This window comes from Lithobates pipiens, unplaced genomic scaffold (assembly GCF_037356315.1).
Source record: "Lithobates pipiens isolate NorthernLeopardFrog02 unplaced genomic scaffold, aLitPip1_a1.2 Scaffold_8, whole genome shotgun sequence".
NCBI classification, from domain to species: Eukaryota; Metazoa; Chordata; class Amphibia; order Anura; family Ranidae; genus Lithobates; species Lithobates pipiens.
The window spans coordinates 480,577,821-480,596,831 of record NW_027507903.1 but is presented as its reverse complement, the minus strand read 5'-3'; the positions used below and the strand labels follow the sequence as shown (position 1 = coordinate 480,596,831).

Below are 19,011 nucleotides of genomic sequence, written 5' to 3'. Positions count from 1 at the left end.
GGCACCCCAGATGTTTTGGAACTACATTTCCCATGATGCTCATGAACTCTGCAGTGTAGTCGAGCATCATGGGAAATGTAGTTCCAAAACATCTGGGGTGCCAAGGTTCGCCATCACTGGTCTATAGTGTCTAGTAAGGGACAAAGTCTGGGTGGGTCCCCCTCTTTGTAGGATGGAGGCAGCCTATACTGTAAAGAGAGGGGCAAAGCCTGAATGAGACCCCTGTGTGGTATGCAGTCTATAGTGTATAGAAAGGGGCAGAGTCTGGATGAGACCCCCCTTTTATTTTGCAGACAGGCAGTCTATAATTTATAGAGAGGGACAGAGCCTGGGTGAGAACCCCCCCCCCCCTATGTGGTGTGGGGACAGTCTATAGAGTATAGAGAGGGGCAGAGCCTGGATGAGACCCCTCTCCATAGTATGGAGACTGTCTATAGTGTATAAAGGACAAAGTCTGGGTGGGTCCCCTCTCTGTAGGTTGGAGGCAGCCTATACTGTACAGAGAGGGGCAAAGCCTGAATGAGACCCCCATGTGGTATGCAGACAGTTCATAGTGTATAGCGAGGGCAGAGTCCGGACTCTGGATGAGACCCCCCATTTAGCTTGCAGACAGGCAGTCTATAGTTTAGAAGAGAGGGACAGAGCCTGGGTGAGACCCCCCCCCCTCCCCTTATGTGGTGTAGTGACAGTCTATAGTGTATAGAGAGGGGCAGAACCTGAATAAGACCCCCCCCCATGTAGCATGAAGTCAGTCTACAGTGTATAGAAAAGGCAGAGCCTAGATGAGACCCCCAATGTAGTGTGGGGACAGTTTATAATGTATAGAGAGGGGCAAAGCCGGTGTTGTGCCATATAGTGTCCGGCCATCATATAGTGTCCGTGCCGTACTGCGCATGCAGATGAAGCTTCGGAAAATCTTCGAAGCTGAACTGCGCCTGCGCCGTGAGTGGAGGTGGTAGCCCCACCATCCAAGCGGACATAGGGTTGTGAATATTAGAGGGCCCCTCGCGGGCGAGCTTCGCTCGCCACGCTTCACGCTCGGCTCTTTTATATTCCTACTCTATGTCCACTTGGATAGTGGGGATAGAACCTGGACTCACGGCGCAGGCGCCGTTCAATCTCTGCAATTTTCGGAATCTGTGTTGCTGCGTACTGCGCATGCGCAGTACGCAGCGGACACTATCGGATGGAGGACCTTATATGATAAGACACCGGCATTCAACCCCCATGTAATATGGAGAGAGTCTATCGTATACAGAAAAGCGCAGAGTCTGGATAAGACCCCCACCCCCCATGTAGTATGAAGACAGTCTATAGTGTATAGAGAGGGGCAAAGCCCGAATGAGACCCCTCCATGTAATATGGAGACAGTCTATAGTGTATAGAGAGGAAGAGCCTGGATAAAACTTTCATGAAGTATGAAGACATTCTGAAGTGTACAATGCGGGTCAGTGCCTGAATAAGACCCCCTATATAGTATGAAGACAGTGTATACTGTACAGAGAGGGGCAGAGTCTGGATGAGACCCCCATGGAGTAATAAGACAATATATAGTATATAGAGAGGGGCAGTGCTTGGATGAGACCCTACACCCTTCAAGTAGTATGAAGGCAGTCTATAGTGCACAGAGAGGGGCAGATCCTGAATGAAACCCCCACATGAAGCATGAAGCCAGTATACAGGGTATATAGAGGGGCATTGCATGGCTGAGACCCCCCATGTAGAATGAAGACAGTGTATAGTGTATGGAGAGGGGCAGAGCCTGGATGAGACCCCCTCCCTGTAGTATGGAGGGGTAGGAGGGTCCCTATGTTGGGTCAGCCCTGATCTTTGTTGCAGTCAGCTCAGTGTGCAGATTCAGGTCTCGGTGGCTGTGTGATGGATCATCGCAGAGGAGGGGGGGATGCAGTTGCAGGGGTTAATCCCACATCAGGAGGAGGATGAAATGATACATTGTATCACACTGGTGAGTCTAACTCTTTATCTTTTATTATTGTTATTAGCAAGACATCAGGCGATGTATCTTACTATACAGAGGAAATACTCACAATGAAAGTGTTCTGATCAGGGAATCCTTTAATTATTGTGTTTTGGTACAGAGGGGATCCAATAAATAGTAATCTGTGATTGTTATTATACAGAGTATCAGTCACTGTGCATTATCATAGAATACAGTAATTGTGAGTAATCTTTAAGGGAGATCCTAGCAACACTCTATATTACATTATGAATATATGCATGTGTGTGTATATAATATGTACATGTATGTGTATCATGTGTGATAAATATTATAGTGTATATATATATATATATATATATATATATATATATATATGTGTGTATCATGTGTGAGAAATATGAAATGTTTATACTGTGTATATATATATATATATATATATATAGATAGATAGATAGATAGATAGATAGATCTAATGTCACCGTTGATGGGAACCCCATCCATAATTGTTGCTGCAATAATGACAGAATATTGGAGCTGAAGGCCATCTATTTATACACCGGGATGGAGATCTAAAAATATATATATATATCTATCTAGCATGGGGGATGCGCTGTGTATAAAAGAGAGGGACCCCATGTTAGGTGGGGGGTGTCGATGTCACACATGTAGCGTAGCCTGGATTGTACACAGTCCCTCTGTAAGGGGCAGTGATGCCAGGCCTAGTCCTATCGGGGGGGACACACATGGAGATCCAGGGTTCTCAGGGTGGTACCGGGGCTGAGGACAATCTATGTTCGCACTTTACAGGCGCACAATGGAGTTTAAGAGGCCTGCAGGATTCTGCAAATAATTCTGATACTGGTCCCTGCTTCAGATGAGATGCTGCATACACAAGGGGGCACAACGTGATCCCAACAGACTGCCGCCTTAATTGATTGTAGGAATATATAAGGAATTACTAGGCCAGATTTCCCTACATACAGATAGTGGAAAGTGCTGGGTACTATTCATTGAGAAAAGACCAGTGTCAAAGTGTATTTTATTCCAAGATAAACATTTTTATATATTGCAGCTTAACAGACCTTGGATGTAGTGGTGGACTTTTGTACTTTATTGTTACCTGGTGATCCTGGCAGCAACAGACTTCCTGTCCTAGGGGGACAACACTCTCTCTCTCTCTCTCTATACTGTATCATTGGAGGAGCAGCATTGTTACCATAGGACATGACAAAACATCTCAGACTCTTCTCATCACCATAACATAGGTTAGAGCTGTTTAGTGCACATAAAGTTAAAGAAAATTTCTAGTCATCTGTATGTTATACGTAACTACATTGGTTCACCTTGGACCAATGTAATTAAACTATGTATAACCCCATGATTAAGCTCCGTGGGGCGGATCAAAATGCGTTGGGGCAGGACCAGGAGGGAGTCCAGGCTGAGGTTGCCACTAACCATCGATCCAAGGGAAGTAGTGAGTGTACAGCTTGTATAACAGTATAAATTTGCTGTTCCCTCAAAATAACTCAACACACAGCCAATAATGTCTAAACCACTGGCAACAAAAGTGGATGCAAAATGTTCAAATTGTGCCCAAAGTGTCAATATTTTGTGTGGCAACCATTATTTTCCAGCACTGCCTTAACCCTCTTGGGCATGGACTTCACCAGAGCTTCACAGGTTGCCACTGGAGTCCTCCTCCACTCCTCCATGATGAAATCATAGAGCTGGTGAATGTTAAAGACTTTGCGCTCTTCCACCTTACATTTGAGGATGCCCCAAAGATGCTCAATAGGGTTTAGGCCTGGAGACATGCTTGACCAGTACATCACCTTTACCCTCTTTAGCAAGGAATGGTTGTCTTGGAGGTGTGTATGGGGTCGTTATCATGTTGGAATACTGCCCTGCAGCCCAGTTTCCAAAGGGAGGGGCTCATGCTCTGCTTCAGTATTTCACAGTACATGTTGGCATTCATGGTTCCCTCAATGAACTGTAGCTCCCCAGTTTCGGCAGCACTCATGCAGCCCCAGACCATGACGCTCCCACCACCATGCATGACTGTAGGCAAGACACACTTGTCTTTGTACTCCTCACCTGGTTGCCGCCACACACGCTTGACACCATCCGAACCACAAAAGTTTATCTTGGTCTCATCAGAGCACAAGCCATGGTTCTAGTAATCCATGTCCTTAGTCTGCTTGTCTTCAGTAAACTGTTTGCGGTCTTTCTTGTGAATCATCTTTAGAAGAAGCTTCCTTCTAGGATGACAACCAATTTGACGCAGTGTGTAGCATATGGTCTGAGCACTGACAGGCTGACCCCCCACCCCTTCAACCTCTGCAGCAATAATGGCAGCAATCTTCTTATAGCCTAGGCCATCTTTATATAGAGCAGCAATTCTTTTTTTCAGATCCTCAGAGTTCTTTGCCATGAGGTGCCATGTTGAACTTCCAGTGACCAGTATGAGAGAGTGAGAGCGATAACACCAAATTTAACACACCTGCTCCCCATTCACACCTGAGATCTTGTAACACTAACAAGTCAAATAACATCGGTGAGGAAAATGACTAATTGGGCCCAATTTGGACATTTTCACTTAAGGGTGTACTCACTTTTGTTGCCAGCAGGTTAGACTTTAATGGCTTTGTTTTGAGTTATTTTGAAGGGACAGCAAATTGACATTGTTATACAAGCTGTACACTCACTACTTTACATTGTAGCAAAGTGTCATTTCTTTTTTCACATGAAAATATATAATAAAATATTTACAAAAATGTGAGGGGTGTACTCACTTTTGGGAGATACTGTATATATACCACACCTGGCCAATGCCCCTAGAAGCCGGAAATCACTAAAGTAGACACCGCTAGAAAATGGAAGGATTATCTACTATGATGCCGCTACTTCTGTTATCTCCACTTGCTTCCAGGCCCTGCGATGGCAGCCAGGCTGATGCCTTGTGAATTAGGAAGGTCAGTTGCTCGGTACGGGTGCCATTCAGAGAATGCTTTGCAATTTCAGAATGAAGGCAAACCATTCTCTGATTGATTGGATGAGGTGTGCAGGTGATGTCACGCTCTTCACCCTGTCCAATCAAAGAAGGCTTTGCATTTATTCAGAAAAAGCAAAGCATTCTCTGAATGGCACCCGTGCCGATCAACCGACCTTCTGCATTCACAAGACATCAGTCTGGCTGCTAGCACGGGACCTGGAAGCAAGTGGAGATAACTGGAGTAGAGGTCTCTAAAGGCCCATACACACTCTTTGATTTTTGGATGTCAATTGTGTTACAAGTGGTGTAGTGGTTAGCACTTTCACCTAACAGCCATATGGTTGCTGGTTCAAATCCTGACCACGACACTATCTGCCTGGAGTTTGCATGTTCTCCTTGTGCCTGCGTGGGCTTCCTCTGGGTACTTCGGTTTCCTCCCACACTCTAAAGACATGCTGGTAGGTTAATTAGACCTTGTCTAAAAAAAAATTGGCCTTAATATGTGTATGTCAATGTTGTATGTGTTTGTAAGCATGTCAGGACCTTACGGGGTAAAAGGACAGCGCAAAAGCCACAGATGGTGGCAAGAAAAAGCGCCCTAAGGCGATTCAGTTCGCATAGGTGGTGCTATACAAGTCACTTACTCACTTACGACGACCAATTGTCCGCAAATCTTAACGTTAGTACTGTGCTTTCGACAGCCGGTTTCACTTTTTCGTCAAACAAAAGCTGCATGTGCAGACTATAACATTTTTGTTGGATGTGAACTCAACATCTGATTTACATTTCACTAGTCCGTTTTTTGTACGAAAAAATCGTAAGAGCAAGACTACGCTCAGAAATGAAACAATACATACAAAACTATTTAACACGTTACGTCACTTCTGGCGTTGTATTCTGTCAAATGAAAGTTCTCATATTGTTAGTAACCTCTACACTATCGACATGAGACTAGCATGCCACAAAAATCAGATGTTCTGTCATCCAAAAATCAAATCGTGTGTATGAGGCTTAAGGCTGGCCATACATGATACAATTTTCTTATTCAATTTCCATTAGATTTACCTTCAACTATTTAGTGCCTGATTGCATACACATTGAAATTGTTTATGTCTGACCTCATATTATGAGGTTTTGGTAAATCTAAAGGAAAATTGTACAAGGAAATTGTATAATGTATGGCCAGCCTTTGGAAAATATCTTTTTGACCGGTAGATAATCCTTCCCTTTTCTATGAAGAAAAGAGAGCAAATAATTTACCCCCTGTGTATGCCGTAACCATTGCCCTATCAGACCAATGAGGAAGATGAGAAATATCCCAAAAGTGAACAAGTGAGCGAGCCCCCTGTTCATTTAGGGCTGTCCTTATAGTGGGGTTTATGGTTAAAAAAAAACCCACATATTTTGCGTGTGTGTGTGTATGTATATGTATGTGTATATATATATATATATATATATATATATATATATATATATATATATAGATAGATAGATAGATAGATAGATAGATAGATAGATAGATAGATAGATAGATAGATAGATAGTAGTTTGGTGTGGGGCTTCAGGCAAAAACAAGTAAAGAATCTGCAGAAAACCTAAGACCTTTTTCGCACTGGGGCTGGCAGGCCGCGTTGATGGTAAAACGCTGCTAATTTTAGCAGAGTTTTACCGTCATTTTAGCAGTGCTATTCGGCCACCAGTGGGGTGCTTTTAACCCCCGCTAACGGCCGAATAAAGGGTTAAATGCGCCCGTGTAGCGCCACTGTGGAGTCGCTTTGCAGGTGCCTTGGCAGCGGTGCCCATTCATTTAGATGGCCAGGAGCGGTGGAGGAGCGGTGTATACACTGCTCCTTCACCGCCCCAAAGATGCTGCTTTCAGGACATTTTTTAACATCCTGCCAGCGCAACGGCCCAGTGTGAAAGCACTCCGGCTTTCACACTGGGACTGCAGGGGAGGTGTTTTTCAGGCGCTTTAAAGGTGCTATTTTTAGGCCAAAAGTGCCTGAAAAACACCCCAATATGAAACGGGTCTAACAGTCTGTAAAAAAATGTAACCCCTTAGCAAGTCCTCACTTAACCCTAAGGCCCCTTTTGCATTTAGTGATTTGGGATCTTAGGCGAAATCGCTGTGATTCTGCCTGCAATTTCAAATCGCACTGGAATGCTGGCAAAATGCAGCAAGCGTGTTCAGACGCGATTCATTTTTAATGGCAGCTAATTGTGGTTAAATTTTGCTGCAATTGTGGTGTGATAAATCGCTCTGCAATTGTGGCAAAACCGCATTGTGCAAAGCAGGAGCTTCTTCTGGGTGACAAGCTTATGCAATGCAGTTAGCCGGGAGCACAGCAAAACCACACCACGTTTACACATGCTTGCTGCATTTTGCCAGCATTGCAATTTGGAATAGTGGGGAGAATCGCTGCAGTTCTGCCCGCAATCTCAAATCCCTAGATATGAATGGGGCCTAAAGTGTATGTAAAACCAAAACATGTTTTTCTTTAGATTTAAATGGGGAGATTTTCCTTTACTATCTATCCTGGAGATGTAGCAGGAAATAAAAAGTAAATCTCTTCAAAGTGAATGAATTTCCATTTAGGAGGGTTGTCATAGGAACAAGGGTCCCCAATGGAAGATTTTTGGTTCTCCCGTCACTTTCTGTCTGGTTGACAATAGTAACCAGTGCATAGAGAGGGTTAATCCCTCTGGAGAAAACACAGCAATAAAACAGGGACTTTAAGCCTATGTTCACATTGGAGCCATTTGTCATGCAATTTGAGAGATTAAATAGCATGACAAGTCTCCGCCTATTGGAGGCAATGGCACTGTTCCAATCAGTGCAACGCCGATGTTGCGGCGCTGCACTAATTTGCAAAAGTAGTTCCTGCACTACTTTTGCCGATTTCAGGTGCGACTTCAATAGACATCTGTGTATGAAGCCACACAGATGTCTATCAAGTAGCAGCTGAAATCGCGCTGACCTTGCTACTTTTAAATCACACTACATTACAAGTGAAGTAGCGCGATTTCAAAGTAGCATCAATGCGAACCAGGGCTAAAGCTGGCCATAAACTATACAATCTCTACCAAAGTATAAGACTCCTTTCACACTGGGGCGCTTGGCAGGCGCTACAGCGCTAAAAATAGTGCCTGCAAATCGCCCTGAAAGAGCCGCTGCTGTGTCTCCAGTCCCCGAGGGCTTTCACACTGGAGCGGTGCGCTGGCAGGACGCTAAAAAAAGTCCTGCTAGCAGCATCTTTGGAGCGGTGTGTACACCACTCCTCCACCGCTCCTACCCATTGAAATCAATGGGCAGCGTGGCTATACCACCGGCAAAGTGCTGCTGCAGCTTTTACCACAGCAGTGGGTGGTTTTAAGCCTTTCTTGGCCGCTAGTGGCCGAATAGCGCCGCAAAATTGATGGTAAAGCACCGCTAAAATTAGCGGCGCATTAGCACCGACCCACACACTGCCCCAGTGTGAAAGGGGCCTAACTAAAGGTAAAACTTTGAGTGGAGAGGGATTAGAACACCTATCAGTTTTTCATGCTGTCTGTGCCCCTGTTTGGGAGATTCATCCTCTCTATTTGTCCTGTTTACCATTATCATTGAAAGTAAAATAAAATCCCACATTTTGGGTTTTTCCCTAGAAAAGTATGAGAGGGAAAATCTTCCAATAGGGACACTAGTTCTGGTAATCTGGGGGTCCCCAAGGAATTCCCTTAATTTGCAGGGATTTCTTCTCACTTCCTGTTTGGCTATGAGACAGGAAGTGAAGGGAAATCTCTGCAATGGAACACAGATGGCGAAAAAAAAATTGACGGGGGGTTATAACCCTCACTTGTTCTATCCAAAATGAAGGAAAACATTTTAGGCTGGGTTCACATATGAGCACGCAGCGGCTCACAGTAGGAGTCCGGTGCGTCCTCGTTTACCGTTTCAGGTCCGATTTTAGCCCAAATTTTTAGCTGAATAGCCACATACAATTCGCACTAGTGTGAACCCAGCCTTACCCATAGTTCTACTTTAATTAGCCCACACACCAGCAGGATGAAAGATCAAAAAATGACTTTATTCCTAGGGTTGCTACCTTTTCTTCAAGCCAAACCCGAACACTTTAGAAGCACAAGGCAATTTTTTTATTCATTTTTTTGCTGTAAACACTATAGGATTATAAAAGACCTGGGATACGTTTGGGTGCCCCAAGGAGAGAAGTAATGGAGCGCACAGAGCGTGCCTTGGAACGCAGTGGGTGTGGCCAAATCACTCAGCCACAGCCAGGTCTCAATAATGTGTCCAGGCTTCAGGTGGACTGAAATCCGAACACATGATTGAAAACCCGAACTGTCCGGGTGAATCCTGGACAGGTGGCAACACTATTTATTCCCCCATCCACACACTTGTGAATGGGAGAAATCCCCACTGCACTATTGTATTCAGACAGCAGGGAGACTTCTGACTAGCCAGCAACGTTGATCATATGGAAATTTTCCAGCAGGCTGGTTGTGTAGGAGTCGATCAGTAGATCGGTACATGGATCAAAATTTTGTTCAGTTCCTGTTGAAGCCGCTGAATTTTAATCTATGTGTAGCTGGTTTTACCAAAACTGTTTAATTTGAGGACACACCTAAACAATTCATTCCATTGTTTCCATCAAATCAGGCAGGCTCTTGCACTATATAGTTGATGGTAGATCTACAGGAGATTGTACAATCAGATTTTACAGTGTATGGTCACCTTAACCCTTCCCTACTCCATCAAAAACTAAGAAAAAATGCCTTTACACTTAAAGTGACACTGCCACTTTGTGTCTTCAAGGCGGCAACACTCTTTTCTGCACTGCCGCAGCATTTGCGCCTATCTAAGCTCTGGTGTCAACTGATATTGAAGCCATGGCACTCCCTCCTCCCTGCCATGTTCGGGCCTGGCGATTAGTCACTCAGGCTCAGGCACTGCTACATAAGAGATGTCACATGCCACCCCATATCTAAAAGACCTGCTCTGATAGCGGGGGCTCCAGTAGTGAGGGGAGTGTGGCTAGGTAGGTATATATTTCAAGGGAGGGTGGGCAATGTGCACCGAATGGGCAAAGTGTTTTTTTAACCCCTATAATGCTGAACCCCTAAGCCTACCATTACCCTAAACATAGCCTCTAAACGAAGCCCTAACACTAGCTAACCTCTGCTTTACTGCATACTTGCCTTGTCCTGCGGTGAGAACCCCTTCAGGTCATACTGCAATACTCATGTATCAGAGGAAAATTCCCTATGTGAGTTAACCTAAAGGCCCATACACACGATAAGAAAATCGCTGGTGACACCAGACCTTTCCCCTTTTTTCACTATACGAAAATCAGAAGTCAGATTTCAGATCATTAGTACGGTGCTTTCGATAGCCGATTCCAATTTTTCGTCCAACAAAAGCTGGATGTGCAGATTGCAGACTATAACATTTTTGTCGTACGTGAACCCAACGTCCGATTTTCGTTTAATCGGTGCAGTTTTCGTCTGAAAAAAATCGTAAGACTATGCATACTCAGAAACAAACATATACATACAAAACTATTCAACACGTGACATCACTTCTGAAGTTGAATTCTGTCATACTAGAATTTTCGTAAAAAACAGATGAATGGTTGTCCAAAAACTTGATTGCGTGTACGAGGCTTTAGTCTTCAGAGTTTATATCTTAAAGCTGAACTCCAGGCACAAACATTTTCACTTAAACACATTCCTTAACCACTTTAGCCCCAGAAGAATTTACCCCCTTCCTGAACAGAGCACGTTTTGGGATTCGCCATTGCGTCGCTTTAACTGCCAATTGCGTGCTCGTGCAACGTTGTACCCAAACAAAATTGATGTGCTTTTTTCCCCACAAATAGAGCTTTGTTTTGGTGGTATTTGATCATTTGATCATTATTATTTGTATTAATATCAATAATAATAAGTAAATGACCAGCAGTGGGAGATGTTTTACACATTTTAGGAAGATGAAGATAAAAGTTGTAATAAATTAGAACCTAAAGTGGAACTTCCGCTCATTGGAACCCTCCCCCCTCCTCCGGTGTCACAGTTGGCACCTTTCAGGAGGGAGGGGGGTGCAGATACCTGTCTAAGACAGGTATTTGCACCCACTTCCAGGCATAGACAACCACGGGAGTCTATGCCGTTTCCTGTCTCGGTGCGCTGTCTGCTGGGGGACACACAAGTCCCAGAGACAGCGCGGACCATTCCCATTGTGCTGCGTGACTCGCGCATGCGCAGTAGGGAATCGGGAAGTGAAGCCGCAACGCTTCACTTCCCGATTCCCTCACCGAGAATGGCAGCAGCCGAGAGCCGAGCGATCGATCGGTCTCGGCTGCTGACATCGCTGGACCCCGGGACAGGTGAGTGTCCATTTATTAAAAGTCAGCAGCTGTAGTATTTATAGCTGCTGGCTTTTGATATTTTTTTTGTAGGTGGAATCCCTCTTTAAGAAATGATGGAATAAGCAGTTATTGTCTAAATAAATGAGGAGTATGTATTATTACTTGTTTGTGTATTCCTTCTAGATCTGTGCAATAATCCAGTAAAATTTTGCCTCAGTGTAGGAGCTTCCTGTAATAAAGACCGATCACTGCTGCTCTCTCTTCTTGTACAGGGTGACTGGTCTTGTCTCCACCCCCTCCTGTAGTTTTCTGCAGGCAGCCTGTAGTGGGTGGGGTCTGCTGGGTTCCCCCCACAGCTCTGCTCTCTGCACAGGCTATGTTCAGCACATGATGATGTAACTGCTAGTAATTTTTGGGTTTGCAAAAGCATTTGGTACACACAAAGTAGATTTATATCCTTGGTTATGGAGAAGTATATTGTGCCCAGAGTAAAGATTTCCAAAGTGATGTTCTCCTAGTTCTAAATCACATTTGCAGAGTTAGAAAACATTCACTTGTTGACCCCTCTTATCACCTTCACTCTACACTGAATGGCCATCTGGGCAGGAGCTGCTTTTTGCCTATGAGGGAAGGGGGCATTAGTAAATTAATTCATTCATTCTGTTTAATGAAAATGGTAAAAACTCCTAAAAGACAACTGAGGTGGGTGTATGTCTTGGCCCATCTATTCCTTTTGGGGGCCCATGTAAAATTAATAGGCATGCAACACGACAGATAAGTGTGATGAGGCCCTTATGTAGATCTTAGAAAACTATAGTCTATGTACGCTCACTGGACCCTTTATTAGTTACACCTTGCTAGTACCAGGTTAGACCCACTTTTGCCTTCAGAACAGCCCTAATTCTTTGTGGCATAGATTCAATAAGGTGTTGGAAACATTCCTCTGAGATTTTGGTCTATATTGACATTATAACATCACACAGGTTCCTGCAGATTTGTCAGCTGCACATTCATGATGTGAATCTCCTGTTCCACCACATCCCAAAGATGCTCTATTGGACTGAGATCTGGTGACTGTGGAGATCATTGGAGTACAGTGATCTCGTTGTCATGTTCAAGAGACCAGTGGTGAGATGATTTGAGCTTTGTGACATGGTGCATTATCCTGCTGGAAGGAGCCATCAGAAGATGGGTACACTGTAGTCATAAAGGGATAGACATGGTCACCAACAAAGTTGGTACTAAGGGGCGCAACGTGTGCCAAGAAAATATCCCCCACACCATTACACCACCACCAGTCTGATCCATGCTTTCATGTTGTTTACGCCAAATTCTGACCCTACCATCTGAATGTGGCAGCTGAAATCGAGACTCGTCAGACCAGGCAACGTCTTTCCAATCTTCTGTTGTCCAATTTTGGTGAGCCTGTGCAAATTGTAGCCTCAGTTTCCTGTTCTTAGCTGACAGGAGTGGCACCCAGTATGGTCTTCTGTTGCTGTAGCCCATCTGCTTCAAGGTTCGATGTGTTGGGCGTTCCGAGATGGTATTCTGCATACCTTGGCTGTAACGTGTGGTTATTAGAGTTACTGTTTCTTTCTATCATCTCAAACCAGTCTGCCCATTATCTTCTTACCTCTGACATCAACAAGGCATTTTCCTCCACACAACTGCCACTCACTGGATACTTTCTCCTTTTCGGACCATTCTCTGTAAACCCTAGAGATGGTTGTGTGTGAAATTCCCAGACCAGCTGGTCTGGCACCAACAACCATGCCACGTTCAAAGTCACTTAAATCCCCTTTCTTCCCCATTCTTATGCTCTATTTGAACTTCAAGTCGTCTTCACCACATCTAGATGCCTAAATGCATTGAGTTGCTGCCATGTGATTGGCTGATTGGCAATTTGTGTTACCAAGCAGTTGAATAGGTGTACCTAATAAAGTGGCCGGTGAGTGTATATGTCTGCTGAAACATTCATATACTTATTTTTTACTCTGTTATTTTCTGTATTGCTTTTATCTCTATTTTACATCAAATTGCCATTGCTCCTGCACATTATAGCTGTTTTCAGTAAGGCTGAGAGTGGCAATGCCTGCATTGGCTACTGAAATGAGAGAACTTGTTTACTATCTGCAGTCAGTAAATGACATAGTGGATAGAACAGGAAAAAACTGATAACCCCAGCAGAGATGTTTACGGCCACCCTAAAGCTTCATGCACACAGCATTAAAAACACAGCTATTGGAAGCAGTTGGCATGTTTTTCTGCCTCTAAACACCATTCTATGTTAGCCTATGGGGGTTATTTACTAAAGGAAAATCCACTTTGCACTGCAAGTGCACTTGGAAGTAAAGTTGCTGTAGATCCGAGGGGGACATGCATAAAAAACTGTATTTTAGCTTGCACGATTGGATGATAAAATCAGCAGAGCTTCCCCTCATTTCAGATCTACCCCTTAGATTTAGAGCGAATGCACTTCCAAGTACACTTGCAGTGCAAAGTGGATTTGCCTTTTGTAAATATCCCCCTATGTGTCCTTGCACACATAGGTGCTTACAGTGGTTTAGATGCAGAAAAAAGCCCATCGCTTGTGTGTTCAGGAGAATGAGCATAAAGGAGTTTGCAAAATGCAGCTTTAGGTGCCTTTTTACGCTGCTTTATCCTCCCCTGGACACCTTTGCTCTTCCTGTGTGGATAAGGTTTAAATGCATTTTTTTCCCTTTAAAGCGGTTGTATACCCGCTGAATTTTTTTTTTTTTTAACTCACCTGCAAAGGAAAAGGCATAATGAGCTAGTATGCACCATACTAGCTCATTATGAAATACTTACCTTAGAATGAGGCCCCGACATCTGGCCCGATCCACGCCGAGGGAGCGGACATGTTCCCTCTGCGTTTCTTCCGGGTATCTCGGCTCCGGCGCTGTGAGTGGCCGGAGCCGCAATATCGTCACCCCTGCGCATGCGCACGGGAGATTTATTCCCGGCAGGGTCCGCAGTCAGACGGACTTCCAGCCGAGAATCCCCTCTGCACATGTGCCGCTGCAGTCAGCGGCGCATTGCGAGGGGAATATCTCCTAAACCGTACAGGTTTAGGAGATATTTTTTTCACCTACAGGTAAGCCTTATTATAGGCTTTCCTGTAGGTAAAAGTACCTAAATCGACTATACAACCACTTAAACTGTACTTTAGGGCCCATCCACACTAATGTGTTGTGGTAATTAATGCACAATAGAAACCTACACTTCTCAGCATGTTACCCAAATGCACATTAAGCCCTGGTTCAGGGCTACTTCAGCGCAATTTCAAAGCCGCACATCAGTGCCATTTGCACTGCCGATTTCATTTCCACTTGCGACTTCATTAAACAGAAGTCTATGCAAGTCGCAATGAAATCTGTAAAAAGTAGTGCAGGAACTTTTTTTATAATCGCTGCAACATGAATTGCGGTGATATGAATGGTACCATTGCCAGCAATGAGTTGCAACTTGTCATGTGGTTTGAAACTGTCAAATCGCATGACAGGTTGCACCGGTGTGAATGGGGGCTAAGGCATGGAATTATAGTGGTATTAAAGTGATTGTAAACCCAGTTCCACCACTTTAACCTAAAGGTAACCCTATAATAAGGCCTACCTGTAGGTACCGTGAATATCTCCTAAATTTGCACCATTTAAAAAGAGAACTATGGCGTCTTAAGAAATCACCAGTTCGGGCTATATGTGCAAGTGTTTAGTTAGTTAGAGTTGCTTATTGATAAAAATAAAATATGTTTATTCGTCATGGATTCAACTACAAGATTACTTGAATGAATATGTGCAGAATGTGATTAAGAGGAGCTGAGGGGAAATATGTAAACACACTTGCTACTGACGAATTGTTAAAAGGACACTGAATTCACTATGTACTATGTTTTTCAATGTATCTTGTATGTGACAAAGATTAATAAAAAACGCAGTTTAGGAGATATTCACTGTATCCGCATGTGCAGACGCCATCGGCACATGCACACCGAAGAAACGGCTTGCTGTTCCTGTTTTTTCAGGAGCTGTGTGGTGACATCAATGCGCTTCCGGCCAATCACAAGCCCACAAACCTGGAAATAACTTCAATCTAAGTTAAGTATTTCATAATGAGCTACTATGTGTTGCGATTTTTTTTTTATACAGAGTTTACAACCACTTTAAACAGAGTTTACAACCACTTTAAAGTGATTGTAAAAAAACAAAAACAAAGATGTCATACTTAGCTGCTCTCTGTGGAGTGGTTTTGCACAGAGCAGCCCCTCCATAGCAAGCCACTTGTGTGCGTACTCTCTCCTGAGCCTGCTCTCTGCTTCCATGAGGAAAAGAGAGCATGGCTCAGCCGTGCCTGCCCCAAACCCCCCCCCCACTGGCTGTTATTGACAGCAGTATCGTAGTAGTATAGTAAGCCAATCGAGAGGGAGAGAACCAGGAGAGCTTTGGGTCTTATGCACATCTCTGGATCGAGAAGGAGCTTAGGAAAGTATTAGGGGGGGGGGGGGTGGAAACTGAAGGTTTTTTACCTTCATGCATGGTAAAAACCTTCATCCTTTACAACCACTTTAAAGGCTTTTTTTTTTTAACCACTTAAGCCCCGGACCATTTGGCTGGCCAAAGACCAGAGCACTTTTTACGATTTGGCACTGCATCGCTTTAACCTACAATTGCGCGGCTGTGCGACATGGCTACGAAACAAAATCAACGTCCTTTTTTCCCCACAAATAGAGCTTTCTTTGAGTGGTATTTGATCACTTCTGCGTTTTTATTTTTTGCGCTATAAACAAAATAAGAGCGACAATTTTGAAAAAAACGCATAATATTTTATTTTTTGCTAAATAAATACCCCCAAAAAAGGATAAAAAATTTTTTTTTCCCTCAGTTCAGGCCGATACATATTCTTACGCATTCTGACGTATTCTACATATTTTTGGTAAAAAAGTGTATAATGATTGGTTTGCGCAAAAGTTATAGCATCTACAAAATATGGGTTATATTTATGGTATTTTTATTATTATTTTTTTAAATTGGTTAATTAGTAATGGCGGCGATCTGATTTTTATCGTGACTGTGACATTATGGCGGACACGTCGGACAATTTTGACATATTTTTGGGACCATTGACATTAATACAGCGATCAGTGCAAAAAAATGCACTGATTGCTGTAAAAATGTCACTGGCAGTGAAGGGGTTAACATTAAAGGGCAGTGAAGGGGTTAAGTGTGTCCTAGTTTATGTTCTAACTGAAGGGGGGTGGGGACTGTGCAGGGAAGATAACAGATCGTCTGTTCATATGCTGTATGAACAGACGATCTATCAGTTCTCCCCTCAGAGGCACACACAGTTCCGGGTTCTCCGTGTGCCCCGATCGATCGCAGGAGCCCGGTGGTGATCAAGACTGCCGGGCACTCGCATCGGCTCGGGGGGCAAGTGGGGGCCCGTTTATGGTACCAACGTACCATGATGGCAATTCGCACAGCCAAGCCATGTTGCCGCAGTATAACTGTGGTGGCTGGTCGGCATGTGGTTAAATAACAAACATATCATACTTACCTGCTCTGTGTAATGGTTTAGCACAGAGCAGCACCAATCCTCCTCTTCTGGGGTCCGCCGCTGACTCTCCTGGCTCCCACCTGCTGAGTGGACCCCATAGCAAGCAGCTTGCTATTATGGAACCTGAGCAGGCTCGTTCGCAAGCTGCTGCTCGGTGCGTCCATTCATACAGCACTTGGCCCCACCCATGCTCTCTCCTCATTGGCTCACTGACTGTCTTTGACAGTACCGGGAGGCAATGGCTACTACTGCTGTCTAAGCCCTGGGAGAGCCGAGGCTCTTGTGCACATTACTGGATCGGGATGGGGCTCAGGTAAGGGGGGGGGGGTGCTGGAGGCGCTGCTGAACACAGTTTTTTTTCCCTTCATGCATACAATTTATGAAGGTAAAAAACCTTTACAACTACTTTTAGGGCTATGCATTGCAACTCTAAGACACCCGAGGGCATTTAGGCAGCATAAGTCAATGCCCTTGTGATTTACGGCAGAATTGGACCATTTAAGCATTGGGGTGCGTTACACTGAAAAAAATATTTTCAGTGTTACATCATGCAGCCCATTCAAAATTCAATGCACAAAAACACGTGTGCATTACAGCAACACAATAGTGTAAATGGGCTCTTAAAGACATGGAAGGGACATGTGTACAAGTGGAGGAAGCCGGTAATCACAGTACAATAGGTGAACGCTGATCTCTCATACAGCTGTTTATACAAGAGATAAAATCCTCTATGTTTCTACAAACGCACAGTGATAGGTGACGTAGGTGCACACACAACAACAGATGTCTCTGGATATTGACAATCAGAGCAAAGGTGCTTACAGCACAGGTAAGATTTTGAAAGCAAGAATTTGCCTTTTTTATATACAGAACAGTAGCATATCACAAGGTGAGAGGTTGATCGGTGTTAGTGGCTGATCTGTGTCAGACATTTGTGAACAAAGGGAAGAACTGCACAGGCACCAGGATTGACATGACTGTGTCATCTCTGTGCTTGGATCTCAGTCCGGGAAGTAGATGGTAACTCTGGATGATGCCTGAGCAAAGATGGTGCTGTCCTTCTGGAGAGAAAAAAAAAAGGCATGAAGGTATTGTCAGCTGTAGTACTGTCATTTCTGTGGGAGGTAATAAATACCTGGTCATGTTACATTGCACCTTACTTAGCATGCTGCATTTCACATGAGAACATACCAAATATTTCATTCTAGCTCTTCTTTAAGCTATGTGAATATAGATAAGCTCAGTGTTCGACTCGAACATCGGCCGTTGTTCTCTGTACAGCACTGTGGAATATGTCAGAGATATTTCAATGCATAATAATAATAGTGTGACTGTGATGGGACATTAGAGTGTCAGCTCCACTGCAGCAGAGGCTGATGTGAATTGTTCAGTGTTCTCTGTACAGCACTGTGGAATATGTCAGAGCTATCTGTAGGGTTGGAGATCACTCTGGACTGACTCAGTTGGTTGTAAGTCGATGACTAGGTGATGGTAGTGGTAGGATGGAAGAGTTCTCTTCTCAATGCTTTCTGCTCCACCACACCTGGAAGATGATGGTGAGCCCTTTTTGGGGCCTGGGCTGCTGCCTTTGGGTACGTCCTTGAGGTAGTTACAGCATGTAAGGGGAAGGGGAGGAGGGAGCACCCAATATCCAAAGAAATGCAAAAAAAGGGTTATATTTTGTGGTCCTTTATTGAAAGAAGCATAAATGGTCAAGGCAACCTGTTTTGGGGGAAAGGACTACCCCTTCCTTAGGGCTACTACTGTTTGTAGGTTGGTGAACAGGGAAAATCCCACACGGGTGTGTTTGTAATACCAGAATCGGAATTGATCTAAGATCGTTGTGTTGGCAGTGGCAGCATCGACAGTCAATGCTTCCGCTGCCAACACAGTGATCTGTGTGGGATTTTCCCTGTTCCCCAGCCTACAAACAGTTGCAGCCCTGAGGAAGGGGAAGTCTTTTCTGCCGAAACGGGTTAGTTGACCATTTTATGCTTTTTTCAATAAATGACTACAAAATATAACCCTTTTTTTTTTACATTTCTTTGGATATTAGGTGCTCCCTCTTTCCCTACCCCTTACTGTACAGTACTATGGAATATGTTACTAATATATAGTGTGACGGG

General features: G+C 44.1%; 1 protein-coding gene across 1 annotated transcript in view; it reads left to right on the top strand.

The window, feature by feature from the left end:
- Nucleotides 1-1,814: 1,814 nt before the first annotated feature.
- GPR19 (G protein-coupled receptor 19) overlaps nucleotides 1,815-19,011 on the top strand; it is a 28,405-nt gene continuing 11,208 nt past the window's right edge. The window contains exon 1 of the mRNA XM_077468817.1: nucleotides 1,815-1,966. The gene's annotated coding sequence lies outside the window, so the exon portion shown is untranslated. The remainder of the gene's footprint in view (nucleotides 1,967-19,011) is intronic.